This window comes from Lathamus discolor, chromosome 4 (genome assembly GCF_037157495.1).
Source record: "Lathamus discolor isolate bLatDis1 chromosome 4, bLatDis1.hap1, whole genome shotgun sequence".
Lineage (NCBI taxonomy): Eukaryota > Metazoa > Chordata > Aves > Psittaciformes > Psittacidae > Lathamus > Lathamus discolor.
The window spans coordinates 123,601,112-123,619,717 of record NC_088887.1 but is presented as its reverse complement, the minus strand read 5'-3'; the positions used below and the strand labels follow the sequence as shown (position 1 = coordinate 123,619,717).

Here is an 18,606-nt window from a genome sequence, read left to right as displayed (position 1 = left end):
GGGTGTAAACTGGAACATAGGAAGTTCCACGTTAACATCAGGAAGAACTTCTTTACTGTAAGAGTGACAGAGCACTGGAACAGGTTGCCCAGGGGGGTTGTGGAGTCTCCTACACTGGAGATATTCAAGGCCCGCCTGGACAAGTTCCTGTGTGATGTACTGTAGGTTACCCTGCTCTTGCAGGGGGGTTGGACTAGATGATCTTTTTAGGTCCCTTCCAACCCTTGGGATTCTGTGATTCTGTGATTCTGTGATCTTGAGGTCCTTTCCAACCCTAACTATTCCATGATTCTATTTCCCTGGGATGGGCACACAAATGTATGAAATACAAGACTTTAATTTCTCTGTGTTTTTAAAGAGCACACTGAAAATAGCACAAGTTTCCATAACATCCCATTATGGTATTTTTGCTGCTTTTTGTTTTTAGTCTTCTTTTTTAAGACAATCTACACCGAGTTTCACCAGTTCTCCTCTCTTTGGATGATATCCCCTTAAAGCCATCAGGCATGAAAGGATAACAAGTCAGCTTTGATCTCACCTTCTCTGTACTTGAAATAGGGCCTTTATCTTAATGTCCTCAAGTTGTTTCTCCTGCCATGATTAATACACCCATTAGCCATCACTTACTTAAAGGTTTTTTTCAAGCAATCAATGTGCAACACTCATCAAGAAGCCTTGAAGTAAATTTTAAGTTATTTTTCCACATGGTAACCAAGAGGCAGCACTGCTGCAGCACTGGCTGTGCATCTGTACAGTGTAAGGTGTGTAGCTGCACAGTAAGTAGCTTACACACAGTGCAAGACTGCCTTGGGGAATGTAAAGAACAGTTGGACTCAATGAACTTAAGGGTCTTTTCTAACCTAGTTGATCTTGTGATTCTATGAAAACACCATGGCATTGTCGCATTGCCTTTGGGCAACGTAGGGTTCAGCTTCATCTCACCCAACCTGGCTGATGTGTCTAGGTGAGAAGATGGTTTGACCTGGATTTTCCTCCATTCCCTTTAATTGGTGCAGACAGAATGGAAGCTCCTGAGGGTGGTTTCCTCATTAAGACCCATGAATTTCCTCCGGAGCTGTTTATATCTGGAGGAAAGGGGATTCATCCCATGAGACAGATGCCCCTTGCTAGTTTTCTAGACTCACCTTATGTACAGGAATCAGACAGAAAGTAATGCTTCTGTGCTCAATTTAGCCACCCTGTTTTATATGTTCACAGAAGGTGAGAAGAACTGGCCATTAAAAATGTCTTTTTCTTTCTGAAATTTATAAGAGACACTTAAGGGTTTTTAGGTGAGATGAATACTGCCTCAAATAGGATTAAGTGGGTGATTCCAAGCTGTAACTCTTCTATTCATTATTTTACTGTATTGTGAAAATGTAAATTCATTTCTTTCTCTAATCAGAAAAGGGTTATTAAAATCCTATGAAAAAAGAAATAGTTATAAAAATTCCATGAAGCAAAGAACACGGGGCAGTTTTGCTGGAAGGGACTGCCCTGGCGTCGCTCTCCTATGCATTACATCCCTACTCCTTCTCTTGCTCAGTTCCAACGGCTATGCAGCTGCTCTGAGAAAGAAGACACAACCCTCCATGCAAGGGATGGCAATCCCTTATCACTTCCACCTTTCCACCCCGACAGCTGCTGACCATGAAGGGAGCAACCCTTGGAAACGAACTGCCTTTATTTTATTGTCGCTTTTTTAACATCAGTAAGGGATAAAGCCCTCCACCTGCCATTGTGCGGCTGAGTTTCTAATCTCTGGTGCCAGCACAGCTGCTGGGAGCCCACCCTCAAGCAAGAGAAAGTGGAGTCAGGCACACATGGGGCAGGATGGCTGCACTGATGTGATGTGACACACACATGTCCCCTCAGCACCGGTAGAGATACCCCCAGTTGTTAAGTGCTGAGCAGAATTCCGTACTTCACCCACGGCGGCAGCTCTAGACTGTATTCAGTGTGCTGGAAACTGAAGTCAAAGTTATTTCACTTGGTTTTCCTATGGGAATACATGGTCAGGAGGTTTTACTTTTGTTTTTAATGATCAGCCATAAGGAGGTGGCAACTAATCCCTAGGGATAACTCCACATGTCACTGCTGGCTCCAGCTATTGATAAAAGACTGATAAAAGAAACAGAATATGACCCTGCTCCATAGGCTCTGGAGCCAGTGATAATCTGATAATGAGTCCTACTTGGTAGGTGCTTTTCCATGTGTTTTCCTTGATTTAGAGTCCAGGCCCTAAACACCAATTTGTTCGCATTATCAACAATACTGTTTGCAAGGCCTTTTGGAAACCAAGCAAGCAAACCCTTCCAGACCCCTCTTGCAGTTCTTGTTTTCCTGGCCAGAGCTCATTTGTCTGCAGCACATTCAGGTGACAAGCCCGAGAGAAAAGTCACCTTCAGCTCCAGAGAAAAACCAGGCACTAAATGGACTCAGAAGGTGCTGCACATCCACCACGTTTTGATGATTACCAGGGGCCAATACTCTCCTGACAATTAAGCCTGAAATATTGTGACAGCCACCACTGGAGACTGAGCAAGGAGCGGCAGGAGCTGAATGTCTGAGTATCAGAAGTGAAGGTAAAGAGCCAGAACTGTGGGGGCTGCCAGTGGTTAGATCATTTTACAGTTGAAAGCAGTGAGATAGGTGCTTAACTGCAGACACCAGCTGGAAAATGACTTCAGTTTTCTTATCTGTAGACTAGGTCTAATTCTATTTGCCTCCCTCCAGGGGAGCACGATGCGTTTGGTTTGCTAATGGGTTTGGGTGCTTCAGGCTCCTGAAGCCTCAATGCTCAAGGGCTGTGAGTACAGGTGCACCCTGCCATATATATATATGTGCATCCGATCCATACAAGATGATAATGCCAGGTTAGAGGGGAAAAGCAGGCTTCCTGAAGTTGTGAGTGCTCCATCCCTGGCAGTGTTCAAGGCCAGGTTGGATGAAGCCTTGGGTGGGATGCTTTAGTGTGAGGTGTCCCTGTCCATGGCAGGGGGGTTGGAACTGGATGATCTTGAGGTCCTTTCCAACCCTAACTATTCTATGAGTCTATGATTCTATGAATTAGGAAGGACTATAAGGGTGTAGTGGAGTTTGAAAGAACTTCATAGGATCACAGAATAGTTTGGGTTGGAAAGGATCTTAAGATCATCTAGGTCCAACAGTCTGCCATGGGCAGGCACACCTTACCCTAGACCATGTGACCCAAGGCTTTTCAAATGCCCAAGAGAATTTCAAATGAGGCATCAAACCACTGCATTTGGTTTGGTTATAAAAATCCCAAGGAATCTTTAATGGGAATGAAAGTGTTGAAGCTATCCCTTGACTTAGTTATAAATTTGTTCATTATCTATGTAATATTCTGACCTACCTAAAGCTTTCATTTGTGCGTGTGGTTCTTCACTTAAAAGGGTAATTTTCTTCAGGGTGTGTTGTACAGCTCTCCCAACATAGGTCCATTTTAATAACGGGTGCAACCACACGTGTCGAGATATTGGGATGGTCTCAGAGGATCACGTAACACATCTGTTCGTAAAGAACTCTCAGGCTGGTTAAACAGTCATGGGTAAAGATAGATGTTTCAGGTTCTGGGGTATGCCCCATGAAGCCAAGTGTAGCTCGGGATAACGTAAAACTAGCCACTGATGGTGGCTCCCATACTGGTTTTGTCTGGGATAGAGTTAAGTCTTTCCGTAGTTGCTGGTATGGTGCTATGCTTGTCTACCCAAGTAACCATTATGTGAGTGGTTGTGTATGGGTTAGCTGCCTACCAGAGCTAAACTATGACAATGGGATAACCTTGAAAATGCCATGCTTCAAAATAACTTTAATTTCAGTCTTGAAAAACCATAAGGACACCAAACCTTGTCTTATGGTCAGGAACATAGTCACTGGGACAGCAGAGGGATTTATAACCCATGACACTTGTCATCTGATGTCATTACCTGCGTCTGCCTACAAACATGTTCCCATTATTGCTTACTAAGATATGCCTTCCTTTGGGCTCTTATTATATGTATAAACACATACATATCTGCTGAAAGGAAGAGGAACTTCCAAAGTTCCAAGTATCATCGAGTGCTTTAGGTTGAAGGGAACCTTTGGAGGCCATCTAGTCACACCTCCTGCTCACAACAGGACCGAGTCTGAAGTTGGATCTAACTGGGGAATTAGATCAAGTGGCTCAGGACCTTGCCCAAACCCGTTTTTAATATCTCCAAGGATGGAGTTTCCTTCTATGCCAGTATCTGACTAAACTCATTGTGAAAATCATTTTCCCAATCTCTAAACAAAATTATCCTGCTGCAGCGTGGACCTGAATGAATGTTGGGATGCTTCAATTTAGCTCCTTTAAAAGGCTTCCTCTAGGACATTGTGAGAGTATAAGTCTCCTTCAGACCACACTCCCCACTTGCAAAGCAGAAACAACATTTCTTAACAGATGCATTTTTCTGTCCATTTCACTCATATAGAAGAAAATTGGGGATGGAAAGTTCAGCATTTAGTGCAAACAGTCTCTGGCATAACCCATACTAACAAATAATTCCACACTGAAAATGCTAAATGATCACAGTGACGAGAAATATATAATGGAAGCATGGTTCATATGGTTTTGCTTCCATTAAATTTGGCTACTGGAAACCCTCACAAATTTAAAAGTACATTCAAATCCACCAGGACAAAACTCATCTTGAGTTTTGAGAGAAGGTTTTAGGTGTATTTTTAGTACAACCTAATTTCCACATCAGATAAAAGCCCCTCAGAAATCACTTATGTCTCCACACTGAAATAACTTCAAAATGTCACACATGAAGCTCTCCACCATCATTAACTGGTGTGCAGTGTTGATTTTCACGCTGCAAAATTGAATGAAAACAGGAGTTTATCAGTGAAATGCTGAAATAGCCTTGAATATGGGGAAGTGAATGAGTATAATTGCTGATGGGTTCTTTTTATTATCAAGAAGTCTGATTATAGCTTCGTAGACTTAAATTATGGCAAATCTAGGACAAGATCAATTTAGTATCTAGGCAAATATTTATATGAGGCTGGAGATTGGCATATATTGATCTGTTTATAAGAAGCATAATTCTGTCTGCAAAATGCATTGGCATTGAACAATTCCCTTTCCACTATGCTCTTCCTCAACAGCAAGGAGCTGCAAGTCATGAAGAAAGTCAAATCCCAGTCAAATAGAGCCGTGAAGCCAAGCCAGTGGTTAAGGACCACCCTTTAGATGGAGACTGATTCATGCCAGGGTATGTATTGTGGATAAATTGATAACCAGCTCATGTAGTAAGTTCGAAATCCTGCTTGAAGGGAAAGAAAGCATTCAGAATGTCTATAAGAGCCCAATTTGTCAGGTTGGCAGCTGTCCATGGGTAACATCACCCAGGGCAGAGCATCAGCCGCACCATCCCGAGTCTCCCAGCATTCATGAGAGGTCGCCTTGACACAAAGTAGAAGAGCGTTTCTAACTTGTGGGATGAAGAAGGATCCTTGTGAAACGATGACCCTTCCCAACAAAGGCTGCTTTTGTCGCAGGGAAAGGCGGGTGTGGGGGCAGGGAAGAGAAGAGGCCGGATTACCTTTTGTTGCATTTGACAGTTGAAAAGGCCCTGGTGAATAATTACCCTTAAAACTAACAAACAAGGAGAAAGCAAAAAAAAAAAAGAAAAAGGCAGAAAAAAGAGAAGAAACCCCCCCTTGACCCCTCCCCCCACACAATAGCTCCCTTTGACATAAAACCAAAATAAAAATAACTTGTAGCAGGAAAAATAATAACTTAATTTGACTTTCCTTTCTGCTTTTGGCAAGTGCGCGCACACACACACACAGAGATCTAATTGGAAGGCTCCTGGTGTCACATTCATCTTAAACTTTCCTAGGCTGGATCCATTCGGCAGCAAATCTTCTGCAGTAAAAAGAATCAAGGGGAGCTACAGCAGCAAAAAGCACACCCTTGCTTGAAGGCCCCATTGTTTTAAACACAAAAGAATAATTCCTGGTGAGCAGCAGTTGTCATCTGTTTTGCATACTCCTTATTCTGCTCTTAATTGGCATTATGTGGAAACTTATCTAGAAGGCCATGGGAACCAAAAGGCATCCCTTGCCTTCTCCTGCTTTGAGCAAGCAGAACCCAATTAAAGCACAATTATCTCTTGTGGTATTAGCATCCTCATCTAACAGATAGACGTTGGGAAGCATTATTAGTCTGGGAGCTGCCACCTTTTCTCATGAAAATTCTTGTAAAGGTCATAAATAAACTAAAGGAGGCACAAGCGTGCAGGCTTTGGTGAGCCAAAATGCAGTGTTTTTCTAAAGTATTTGATCTGGGTCTGTGGATGGTGTTCTAAATACATTTCTGTTCACCAGGGAGTAACTGACCTCACATTCAAAATGCACTCGTGGAGTTTGGATGCAAGCCTAGAAAAATCAATGAGATGGCCAAAGAAGCGCAAAAAAAGACACAGGTGTCTTCCCAGAAAGCCCAAGCTGTCTCAGAAAGCCAGGAACTTGACAGTTCCACCACTGCTCCTCTGTATGACTATGGGAAAACACTGCAGAGAAATGAAAAGATCCCATTTCAAATTAGGACCCAGGGTCAACTCCCAAATCCGTATCCTGCTGCTCAATATTGCAAAGTGAACACATGAGTTCCTGCAACCTCTGTATCCAAACGGACCTTCAGCAATCCAAGACGACCATGACTTGGAGAAGGTTCCAATTACATCCCTGTGGCAGTGTTCAAGGCCAGGTTGGATGGAGTCTTGGGTGATATGGTTTAGTGCGAGGCGTCCCTGCCTGTTGCAGGGGGGTGGAGCTGGATGATCTTGAGGTCCTTTCCAACCCTAACTATTCTATGATTCTGTAATTCTACATCACCCTTATTTTTGTATTGCTGGGGGGGAGGGATTTGACGCAATCTTTGAGGTGTCCTTGGAGAATGAACATCCACTGCTCATCCCAGTTACATATGTGCCTGGCTTTTACAGACTTCAAAGATAGCTCTGCATACCTTCCGTATCAGAAGCTATCCCCAAGTTAGCAAACATTTGCACTACCACTCATCCTGTCTCATCAGCAGCTTCTAAGAATATGCATGTGTCAGGAAACGTCACGCATTTTATCGCTTCAGCAAGTCATGCCACCACAAAGCAGTACATGTCCCAGTTGTATCCCTCAGTATTCCCCCTGGATGTAACTATAGGTTTCATAAAATGAAGCAAGGAAACAAAGTCCTGTTTTATTTTCCTTTTGGATATTCTACTGCTTTCTTTTCAAGATGTGTCAGATCCAGCTAACATATTTTGGTGAAGAAGAATCCAATGTGCCAATGCAAAAACCAGAATACCCCTCTTAGAGGTGCCCCAGAGGTGCCTGTCTGCTGCCCCACAATATTGTCAGCAGTCTATTCAGTCATTCAGTATTGTCAGTCGAGTTCATTTCCAAAGTTCATTCCAGTTAGAACCATGGAATGGTTTGCGTTGGAAGGAACCTTATGATCATCTAGGGAACACTAGAACTGCACACAGTACTCCAAGTGGGATCTCACAAGAGCAGAGGGCAGGACCACCACCTTCAACCTGCCGGTCATGCTCCTTTGTTATAGCCCAGGACATGACTGGCAAAATAGTTCCTAGAATAATGCCTGTTAGGATGGTTTTTAGGATGCCATCAGCTCTTTCACCTCCCAGAGCTGATCTCCTGCCTTCTTCCCTGGTGAGCTCAATGCTACAGCTACATAAATCTGCCCAAACAGAAAACAATGCCACTGAATATGTGCTATTGCTGTTGTCATTGCACACATGCTTTTTGCTTTTACCACTGTTGGCTAGTGCAATGGGAGGGAGAAAGACACCGTCCTCTGCCCAAGAGCCTCCTGCAACAGAGGAAGCTGCTGCAGACTCCCTAAATAAGCAGGGCAGTTGCAAACAAGGAAAACAATCCCACTTGTACACCTCTCAATGGATTTGTTCTATGATTTTTTGGAGCTTTTGATAGTGGAGTGTGCTTGCTATGGTTAAAGAGATCAGAAGTTCAAACAAGGGGGACCAACATGGAAATGATGCCAACTGCATTTAACTATGAAAATACAAGATTTCCACTGTGCCCCCCATCATGTAAGACCCAGAGGCTGCTCTGAGAGCAGTGGAGTAGAATGAGCAAATCCCTTACTCCCAGCACAAAGATGAAACCTGGAGGGAGACAGCTGCGGTGGAAAGGATCGAAACGCATGTCAAGCAGTCGATGAGATTTTGGTTCAGATTTTGATGAGATTTATTGCTGCAAATGTTTTCCCTGGCAAATGTCACACCATTACAATGCAAAAAAATACCCCCAATAGAATAAAGAAAATGAAGTGAAACCCAGAAACTCTGTCCAGATCAGTGACAGCTTCAAACTCAGTCCTCAGACTCGCAGGGTCATGGATGGCCTCCTCTGCAAGCAAGTGTGCAGGAGAAGTGCTAGAGAGTCCTTTCACCTCATCAAGGCCACCGCCTGTGACTGCAGAGCATGCATAGAGAGCCAGGACATTCTGCCAGCATCCTTCATGGTGTGGCTGGCTCCATCTGGGAATACCACATGGAGCACATTCTGCAGCTGAGCACTGCCCAGCACAGCTGCAGCATTTTTTACACACGGTCTAATATGTGTGAATTAAGATCCTGTATAGAATAAGCAGGATGGTCTGCATCTGCCTGTTGAAGAAGCATCTTAGGGAGCCTCTCCTGTTCTGTCCTTGATGGGATTGCCAGAAGAAGACCCCTTAGTGCCTTGTAATTACATTTAGGAGTGCCATTTCCTTAGCACAGTGAAAATGGAGGATTCCAGGTGAATTGTGCCTTGAACAGGGCAGCAACTCTGCATGAGTCTAGCCAAGCTATATCTTATTTTCCCGAAAGGACTGAATGCTCTGTAGATCCGAATGCACGCCTTAGGCATGCATCTGCACCTTCTATTTAGCAATCCCTGGAGAAAACAAGTTGTTTTCAACATGCAGGGATAAAGAAACCTCCTCGAGCCAGATGTCCAGCTCGGACAAACACTTCTCACCCTTTGGATTCTCTGTTCTCGGGCTGCTGTTCTCACAGGGACCTGTATTTCTTGCTTCAGATTTGGCAGATCCTTGCGGAGGCTGCAATGTACTGTTACCTGTTTTTTCTGAGCTGAGCAGTAACTCAGAGGTGCTGAACTCTGTATTAAAATCTAATGTACTTCTCTTTCCCAACAAGGCCACATTAGGTTAATATACTGCTAATAGCAAGTGTTCAGGATAATACTTTCAGCTGAGTCAGGCTGTCCTTTCCTGCTAACAGGTTAAACGTGACAAAACGCTTGCTTCTTTGCCTAAACCAGATAAGAGTCATGTCCGTTTGGCATCCAGAGCAGAAAAATAAACTAGACTTAATTTAGCAACACAGGGAAAAAGGCGACTGCTTCAAAGGCACATAAACCTCACCACGTTTATGATCGTCCATTATTATCACTGGTAACACTATGCTGTTATTACAAAACGGAGTCAGGGGAAGGATTTCACCTGTTGAAGCGTGGTTTAAATTGCCTTCCTTATTTAAGCTTGTCCTTCATGTTAGGATTTAATAGGAGTCCTCACAGGAGCTACACACATGCTGAACAGTTTTGCAGCAGCAGTACTCAAGGGTGCTTTCTTGTACCAGGTGAAGACAGATCCTATAACTCACTTTCATTTGTTTTTCCATACTTCTGTGTTTTGGGTTATCCTGTTGCATGAGAGATGAATGCCCCTACTCACCTTCCTGTTTGTTTTGCCTTGTGATATGCCCAGTGAGAAAGCGCACAAAACCCCAAATGTCCCCAGCAGCAGAACCGAGGTTAGAGTCATACACAGCTGAAAAATTAGCATTGAAGTTAGATGAAAAAGCTCTGCTTTTTTCATGCAGAAACGTTTAATGCTTTCTTAAGGAATGGAAACCCATGCTTATGCGCCCCAAAGTGAATTTCGCTCCTTCTCTCCATCATCCTCCCCACCCTCTCAGTCAAAAATTAGAGTCTGTATATTGAAACAATTCTACTTCGGGACAGCCAAGCTTTTGAAAGCTTTACCATTAGCACATATAAGCCAAAGTAAACTGGGATGCAAACCCCTGGATGCAGAGTTCCTGCATCAAATCAGCTCTCCGTACCATGGCTGTGGGTGACCAACCAGGGCTTGCATGGAGTCTATAAGGGTGACACATGCTGCTCAATTAGAGCTGCAAAACAAGGAGCATCAAGGAGTTTTGGCTGCATTACAGTGGGGTTCAGACTTGCTCCTGGCAGTGCTAATAGGAGCTACATATCTGCTGCAAGGGGGAAAGGTATGCAGCGATGGAGAGGGAACAGAGGATGCAGCAGCTGCCACTGCAGCGTCTGTACTGTCCGGTGGCACTGTCTGTGGCTGTAGTACTCCTGATGTACTGATTGCATTGGCCCTGTAGAAATCATAGCATATTAGGAAAAATCCTTCACTGAAATGATGCTCAGGCATTGGAACAGGCTGCCCAGAGCAGTGTTGGAATCAACATCCCTGAAGTGTTCACAAACCGTGCAGATGAGACCCTTTGTGACATAGTTTAGTGATGTACTTGGCAGTCCTGGGGTAATGGTGGGACTTGATGATCTTAACGGTCTTTTGAACCTAGTTGATTCGATGATTCTATGGTACTGGCTGCATTGGCCCCATGTGTATCACTGTTAGATCTGTCTACCACATATGTTATGAGGTCATGCAAAGATCCAGAAAGAAACTCAGTAAGATCCTGAAAGCAGCAAAACTGTGTTAGAGCATCTAGAGGAGTGCCTGTTTGTGGAGGTGGGTGGTATGTGTACAAGGTGTTGCACTGCGCAGGCTGTGGGTTAAGCCTATGTCATTAATACTCTCCAAACAACACGTGCTTCTCAGAAGGAAGATGCTATGATATTTTTGTGTATTATTAAACCTACAAGGAGATGAGCAATAAGTATCCCTAAGGGGAAGATTTCTCCAAGATACTCCACATCTGCAGCTAAAGGCGTTTCCACTGCTATGAAGTTACCTCTTCTTTCCAAACAGAGTAATGATGGGATCTTTGCTGTTGTGTATCAGTTCTTCGGAGGGTGTGAGATCACATCTCCTGCATGTCACAACAGGAGGAACAAAACCTAGGCTGAAAATAGCTTTCTGCAGCAAAGCAGAAGGAAAACAGAGTCTGATGCGTCCAAGAAATGCAGCTGCAATTTACTCATAAACAGGGGGAAAAATGATTGACTGACAATGTACAAACAGTTCCCATATTAAACTTCTGATTTCATACTGGTTTCTACGCCCACCCTTCCATGCACCCCACAGCCAAGTTGCTAATTACATCCTTCCTATTGTTTTGCCAATTCCTCCTCTGGCAGACAATGGGAGGGGAGAGGATTATGGAGACCGATGCACTTGACAGCAGAAATAAATAAGCAAATGAATGCATAAATAAATAAATAATGCCTCCACTAGTCACAAAGAGGAGCCTATTTCGTCCTTCCTCCAGTATCTTGAGCCAAACTAAAAGGGTTATCCAGGAAAAAAACGTGATGATCTGGTGCCTCAGAGAAATAAGTATCAATTAATTCTTAATTAACATGGCATGACAGATTGATTTGAATAAATAGAGCCTTTTAAATGAATGTCTTTCTATGTTGTGGGTTGAAACAAGATGCCTTGTGGGATAATGAACAGCTCCCTATTGTAATATACCATCTCTAGCACTGTAGCACCTGGAGGCTTAAAGTGCATCACTAGCCCAACATGTTTGATGCTGTATAAATATACAGTTGGTAAAGATGCTTATCTTGGATTTGTAGTGCAAACAAGAAGACATGCTATGGAGATCCTGTGACAGGTAGGTCAAGTCTAAGAAAACAGGGAACTTAAGGAAACCTGAAAAGATTAGCAGTTTCTAATTAGCTGGGAAAAGGGATTTTGTACAACACCTTATCCCCCAAAACTTACCTATATAAAGTGTTTGTGAACGTCCCAAAATAATTAAGAGTTGCCTTATGGGGTTTAACAGGAAAATAGATAGGAAAAGGGTACACAGGTTGAAGCAGAATGGCATGAAAGCCAACAAAAGCAGCCAGTGTTTTCAAGTTGGGGAGCCTAATGTCAGCCAGCTAATGCTATCTTTCCTCACCTGAGTAAAAACAGTCTGATCAGCAACGCACCACAGTTTCCATTGAGAGCTTCAAGTGAGCAGCAGCTCTGAAGATCACCCTGTTTCCAGATCAGTGCTGGCTGCTCCAAAGCAAAGATGCTGGCTGAAAAGCACCCCGAGAAATACTTTACCTACCCTGAGGTATTTTGTTCCTTTTAAGGAGACCGTAAACTTACAGCCCCTCCTATTTGTACTGTTCATATTCACTTCCATTGCCTTTTGCAAACTTGATTCATCAGTTTAGCACAGTGTACTTGGGAGGCAGCTATCAACAGACCCCTTGAGATGGAGACGTGATTGCCACACATGGCTGACTCCACTGCCCAGTTCTACGTAACTGAGTTAAAAAAATCCGTGATTCCATAGGAAATCATAGAATCATAGAATGGTTTGGGTTGGAAAGGACCTTAAGATCATCCAGTTCCAACCTCCCTGCCATGGGCAAGGATATACTAGACCATGTCGCCCAAGGCTCTGTCCAACCTGGCCTTGAACACTTACAGGGATGAAGCATTTACCAATTGCCTAATTAATTAATTGATTGATTTGGGGTCTGTTATTGACTCTGTGATCCTTTGTCACTAATCAGATCAGCTAGCAGCAAAATGGTTGCTAAATGCATTCAAGTTAAGCAAAACTGAGTAGCAATCTTCTTTTATTTTCAAACAAAACCTCTCCAGGTTGTGCTGTCAAGTAAGAACTTACCTTCAGTAAAAAGCCATCTAGATGTGCCCTGTGAACTTATCCATCTCTTAGTAAAGAATGCTTGTCATGTTCAGTTCAGCAATTCGGGGAGTTTTATTTTGGAGATTTCCTCTCCTTTCCCTCACTCCGCTCAGTTTGCTGTAGGCTGTCACCTCATTCTACTCTTACCACTTCCCATGAAAAGCTGACTTTGAAAACACTTCTTTTCCTGACTATTTTTCACCTCCTTCTTTTTTTTCCTTTGATGCGCAGTCTTTACCTTGCAGTGAGATCTTTCTCAGGGATCAACTTTATGAATCTTTGCTACAGACACAACATTTCAGCTCACACCAGCCCTAATACTTCCAAGCAACCAAACCCCAACACACTGTGTATTTCATTGGAGTAGGCTAAATATGCATACATGTGTGTATATATATTTGTATATATATACCATATATATATAAAATACATGTGTATATATATATGAATATATATATCATATATATATATAAAAATATATATGTGTATATACATATAGGAGACAGGCTCTGAGTACCCAATGGATTGATACTGATCATTGCTATTACGGCAAGAAGCTATTTAACTCTTTATATCAGCAAGTGGTTTCTCCCCAGAGAGTAAGGAACAAACTCCTGGACATAACCTTGCTTTGGGAACTGCCCCTTACTGTTTATGTCAGTATCTGTACAGCCCTGGTGATTAAAACACTGGTGTTCACTAACTACTTCCATCCTATCTTGCAAGTCAACATGATTCTGCTTCAATTTCATTTAAATATCACTTTATGTTCAAGGCTATGAGTTTTAGAATTCACTTGACCATACTCATCGTTTTATTATTAACAGGCATTTCATTCTCTCCCTTCATCATTCACGTCAAAACTTTCCAGGTTGAGGTGAACAGTTCCTACTTCTTTACACGAGCCTGTAGGTGCCCCAGCCCTCCTCTGTAGTGCTAGGTGCTGTATGTGCTAGCCCTCACCTGTAGTGCTAGGTGTTCTATGTGTATGTGCACCTTCCAGGTGAAAAGCTCTGAAAATCTGAATAAAGAAGGTAAGTATCAAAGCGATAACTTTGAACCCATGTTACAGATGGGAAATAAGGGCTTAGGGACATTAATTCCTGAAATCATCCCATCTAGCTTTGGACAACGGCCATGCATAATTCAGGCGTCTAGTTGCCCTAGACAGTAGCCTACAAGGAAAAAGAGAGCAAGAGAGAGACAGACTTCTCTGCAAGCAATTCATGCGCTTTACGGACTAAATCTTATAGAGAGTTCCAGTGTTCTCTCGCTGCCTGTACAGGAAGACTGGATTAGTCAACACTTCATTTAGGTCTCAGAATCCATTATCAAAATATCCACACATCCAGCAATTTCCTCACCCATTGAAGCTTCCTGGGGAGAAGTCTAACCACATCATCTTTCCCTATGGCTAATTCATTCTCTACTTCAGTTCTGCCTATTTCCCATTTAAAAGCCACCCTTGTTTTCCAGCCTAAATGTAGTTTCTGATAACTTTGTACCATTTTGACTCTGTCCTTGGGGGCTCCCTGGTCTCTTGCTATCTCCATCTCTTTCTATGTACAGGATCTTACCAGTCTCATTCAGGTGAAAACTGTCTAACATTAGATTTGGAGTAGTCAGAATGGATTTATGAAGAAGAAATCATGCTTGACCATCTGACTGGCCTCTGGCTGGACTTTGTGTTGCTGAGGTCAGTCACTGGTGATGTACCTGAGGGGTTGATACTGGGTCCAATACTATTAAGCCTCTCATGAATGGGACTTGGATGAGGCAGAGTGCACCTTGAGCAAACATCCAGATGATACAACACTAGAAGGAGTGGCTGATACACCAGAAGGTTGCACTGCTACTCAGAGGGACATGGACAGGCTGGAGAAATGAGCCCACAGAAACCTCCTTATGTTCAACAAAGGAAAATGCCAAATCCTGTCCCTGGGACAGAATAAACTCAGGCACCACTTCAGGCTGGGGACAACTGTCTGAAAAGCATCTTGACAAACAAGGACCCGGTAAGGCTCCTGGTAGACATCAAGAGCCAGCAGTGGGTTCTTGAGGTGAAAAAGGTCAACAGTGTCCTGGGCTACATCAGGCAGAGCACTGACAGCAAGTTGAGGGAGAGGATGCTCAACACATAGTGGGACGCATCAGGGTGCTGGGTCCCTTTCTGGGCTCCCTAGTACAAAAGAGACATGGACATACTGGAACAAGATGCATGGAGGGTTATGATGCTCTTTAAGGGGCTGGAGTATTTCAGTAGGAGAAGAGGATGAGAGAGCTGGGAGTTTTATTAATGTACATAAAACCTGATGGATGGGGTAATGAAGATGGAGGCAGATATTTCTCGTGGATTTGGCAATCCTGGGGTAACAGTTGGACTCGATCTTTTCCAACCTAGCTGATTCTATGATACTATGATTCAGTGGTGCAGAGCAACAGGACAAAAGGCTATGGACACAATCCAAAACGTGAAATTCCATCTGAACATTAGTAAAACCTTATTTGCACTGAGGGTGGTCAAACACTGGAACAAGTTGCCCAGAGTGGAGTCCCACTCACTGAGTTGCTAAAACTTCAGCTGGGCACAGTAGTCTCCACATTGCTTTCTGTTCATCTGAGGAGTCCTAGCCATAACCTTCAAGCAGCAAGCAGCCTTCCTTGTCTGCCACTGTGGATAATGTCACCATCCTGCCATATGCCCAGAACCTTGTTATCAGCTTCAACTCATACTTCTCTCTCAGATGCCACTTCCCAGTTACATCCAAGCCTTGCAGATCAATTCTGTATAACACACGTCAGTTAACACCTTTCTTCTCTGTTTACCCATCCAGGGAAATCTCTTCTCTCAGGCTTTATCAGGCTTCATCTCAGGCTTTTACTGAACATCTTAATTCCTGCAGAATCACTTCCATTTTTCATAGATGTAAATATGCCCTGATGATATTCCCTGGACACAAAGGCCATTTTTCCAGATATAGCCTTGATTCCCCTTCCCCATTCATATCAAAACTAGGCCGTCTGCATCCAATCAAGCCACACAACCATTTTCCACAGTCCATGTGCTGGATTTTTAAATGAGTGCTTTTGTATTTTCTTCCATGCTGTTCCCCATAAATATCTATAAATTAACCTTGTTATTCTCTTCCTTTCTCTGAAGTAATATCTAGAAAGCAGGGACAAGGGGCAGGTTGCAGATGCTCTATTAGCACTGCCCATCGTACCGACTAGCACTTTCTTATTACATCCATGGATCTCCATCTGTCTGTCACTATCCATGGCTTCTTGATTTGTACTTAGATGTAAGTCATTTCATGCAGAGAATGTCTATGTTTCTAGAGTGCCTGACAAAGTAAAAAGGAGTCCTTGACTGGCACTGTAATGCAAATTGTCATTGTCAGATAATAAGAATAAACACAGATTAATAATAGATGTGTTCTAAAGAAATCACTGAAATTCCAATTAGAAATATGTGCACAAGAAATATTACAACTGCCATAATTTGATTTTAAACCACAAAACATCATTAATACATCCCAGATACTGGAATTAGTACTTACTTTTTGTAGCAACCGTCTTAGAAAGATCTAGGAATAATCCATCAAATACGTCTTGTAGGATACAGTTTTAACCTGGACATGTGTTATTCTCAGTCTACCTGTAAAAAGACAGAGACACACACACACAAATTAAATCAGTGTTTTCTTTAGTGATTTGTAACTTATTTGGTATCCAAAACGGATTAGTGCCTGCTAACAGGTAGACGAGTCACATAAACCAGTCATCTATACACATTGTTCCGAGTGTAATATCGCATCAGCATTGTACCAGGGTATACTTAGCCATCCCATGGAAATAAATGTATGGGTTAAATACGAAGTAAGGCTTTCTGTACAGCACTTAGAATTAAATGTCTGTCCTTGGTTGACTATGCAAATATCCATCCCTTTGCCAAGAGAGTAATTTATCAGTTCCTCAGCTGCAGTTTCAAAGGTTTCCACTTAATGTGATAGTTCTTCCTTTCCTATTGTGTGATTTTGCAGTCCTCAGAAGCTGAAAGGATTATTTTATTTATGTGGTTATCCCAACTATTTCCTCCCTTAAATCTTTCACCTTCATTAGAGTGAAATGACTGAGATCTTACACAGATGCTTCTCGTCGTTTCTACTCACATCAGTAAATTCTGTCTTCTCCAACTTGCTTGTGGTATTGAAGAGCCCCAGTTTAAAAGCAAAGATGCATCTGTGAGAAACTTGTCACAAGTAGGAGGTTCAAAGAAAGTGTAGCACAGCACCGGGGCTCCTCTTCTGTTACACCTCATATTAGTCTATTAGCCTCAAGCTCCCTCTCTTAGGTCCCTTCTGTGTCTCAGGAAAACAAAGTCCGATAGGGACTGGGGAGGTGGAGAAGAGACCACAGCAACTGCGCGCGTGTAGTTTCATGGAAAGCCACTTTTGTCAGGGCCAGCAGCTTTCCCAGGCTACCCATTTTGCTTGATATTCATCTATTTTACATGCACTCTGATGCACAAGGTCTTGCAGAATTGGAATAAAATAAGGAATCTGAATGAAGTAAACACGCTATTATAGAGGTGGGCTTCCATGTCCTTCCTTGGCAACCTGTTTCTGCATACATGGTCTGAAACTCCATTGACCTTTTAATCTTGCCAATTGTAAATGAATTTTGAATCCAAGCTGTCCACTGGAAAGGTGCAAAGGTCACCTTTAAATAGCTTCTCTGCTACATTGCCCTTTACGCCATGGTCCACATCCTCTGGCTTCCTCCCATTAATTCTGCTTCTTGAACAACTCTGCTTTCACTGATTGTGTCCTTATACGGATTATTTCTTCCCCACATGCATTTTTCGGAGCTGCATCTCATTTTGGCATTTCCTGCTTAAGGTTTCTAATCTCTCTATCTTCACTGATTTATGCAGTGCCTCCCAATTTGGATCATCTGTGATTTTAATTAACATGTGCTCTTCCTGTCTTTTGGCTAATGAATGAAGATGTTTAAAGAAGACTGGACTCAAGACTGCTCCCTGATGTTCCCCCACTAAAAAACTCACGCGATTCAACACATTTCCATTTATTATCTCACTTTGCTAATGGCCCTGTGGATGGTTTTTAATCAACATCACAGAGTCCTTATCTAAGCCAATCTGAATTAATTTTGTGAGTATCCTCTCTTGCTGGTGTGCACTTCAACAAGAGGGAAAACAAAAGAACAAGAGGCCATTGCTCACCAAAAGGCTTTTCTGGGAGATTTGAAAATGAGGAGGAGGTGAGAATAAATAGTTCATTCTCCTCTCTCAGGATTCTGGTACATTCATGGTCCCCCACCGCCATAATATCTATACTTCTCCTAATTTTTAAAGTATGTATTTTTAAACTGCTTGTCAAGGTAGGGAAATGCTGTTATTTCCACTTTCATGAATGAACTCCAGCACAGAGAGAATAAGGAGGTGGCTGGCTCTGCACTTTTAGCAGTCATGGTTACAAATTGAGAGGTTATGGTTGCTTTTGCATTTTCACCTCTGTGGATGCCTGCCTGTGTATCTCTGGGATGACTGAGCAAATGCACCGTCAAAGTGATTTAATTTCATCTTTAAAACACAAAATAAATGAAGAAATAATAAAATCCAAGTTTATGTCAGTATGCACATATCTATATCACG

General features: G+C 42.7%; 1 protein-coding gene across 5 annotated transcripts in view; it reads right to left on the bottom strand.

Moving 5' to 3' along the window:
• Nucleotides 1-18,606, bottom strand: part of TENM4 (teneurin transmembrane protein 4) — a 772,055-nt gene that overhangs the window by 403,749 nt on the left and 349,700 nt on the right. For all 5 annotated transcript variants that reach the window (XM_065678851.1, XM_065678850.1, XM_065678853.1 and 2 more), the window contains one exon: nucleotides 16,490-16,587. The gene's annotated coding sequence lies outside the window, so the exon portion shown is untranslated. The remainder of the gene's footprint in view (nucleotides 1-16,489; nucleotides 16,588-18,606) is intronic.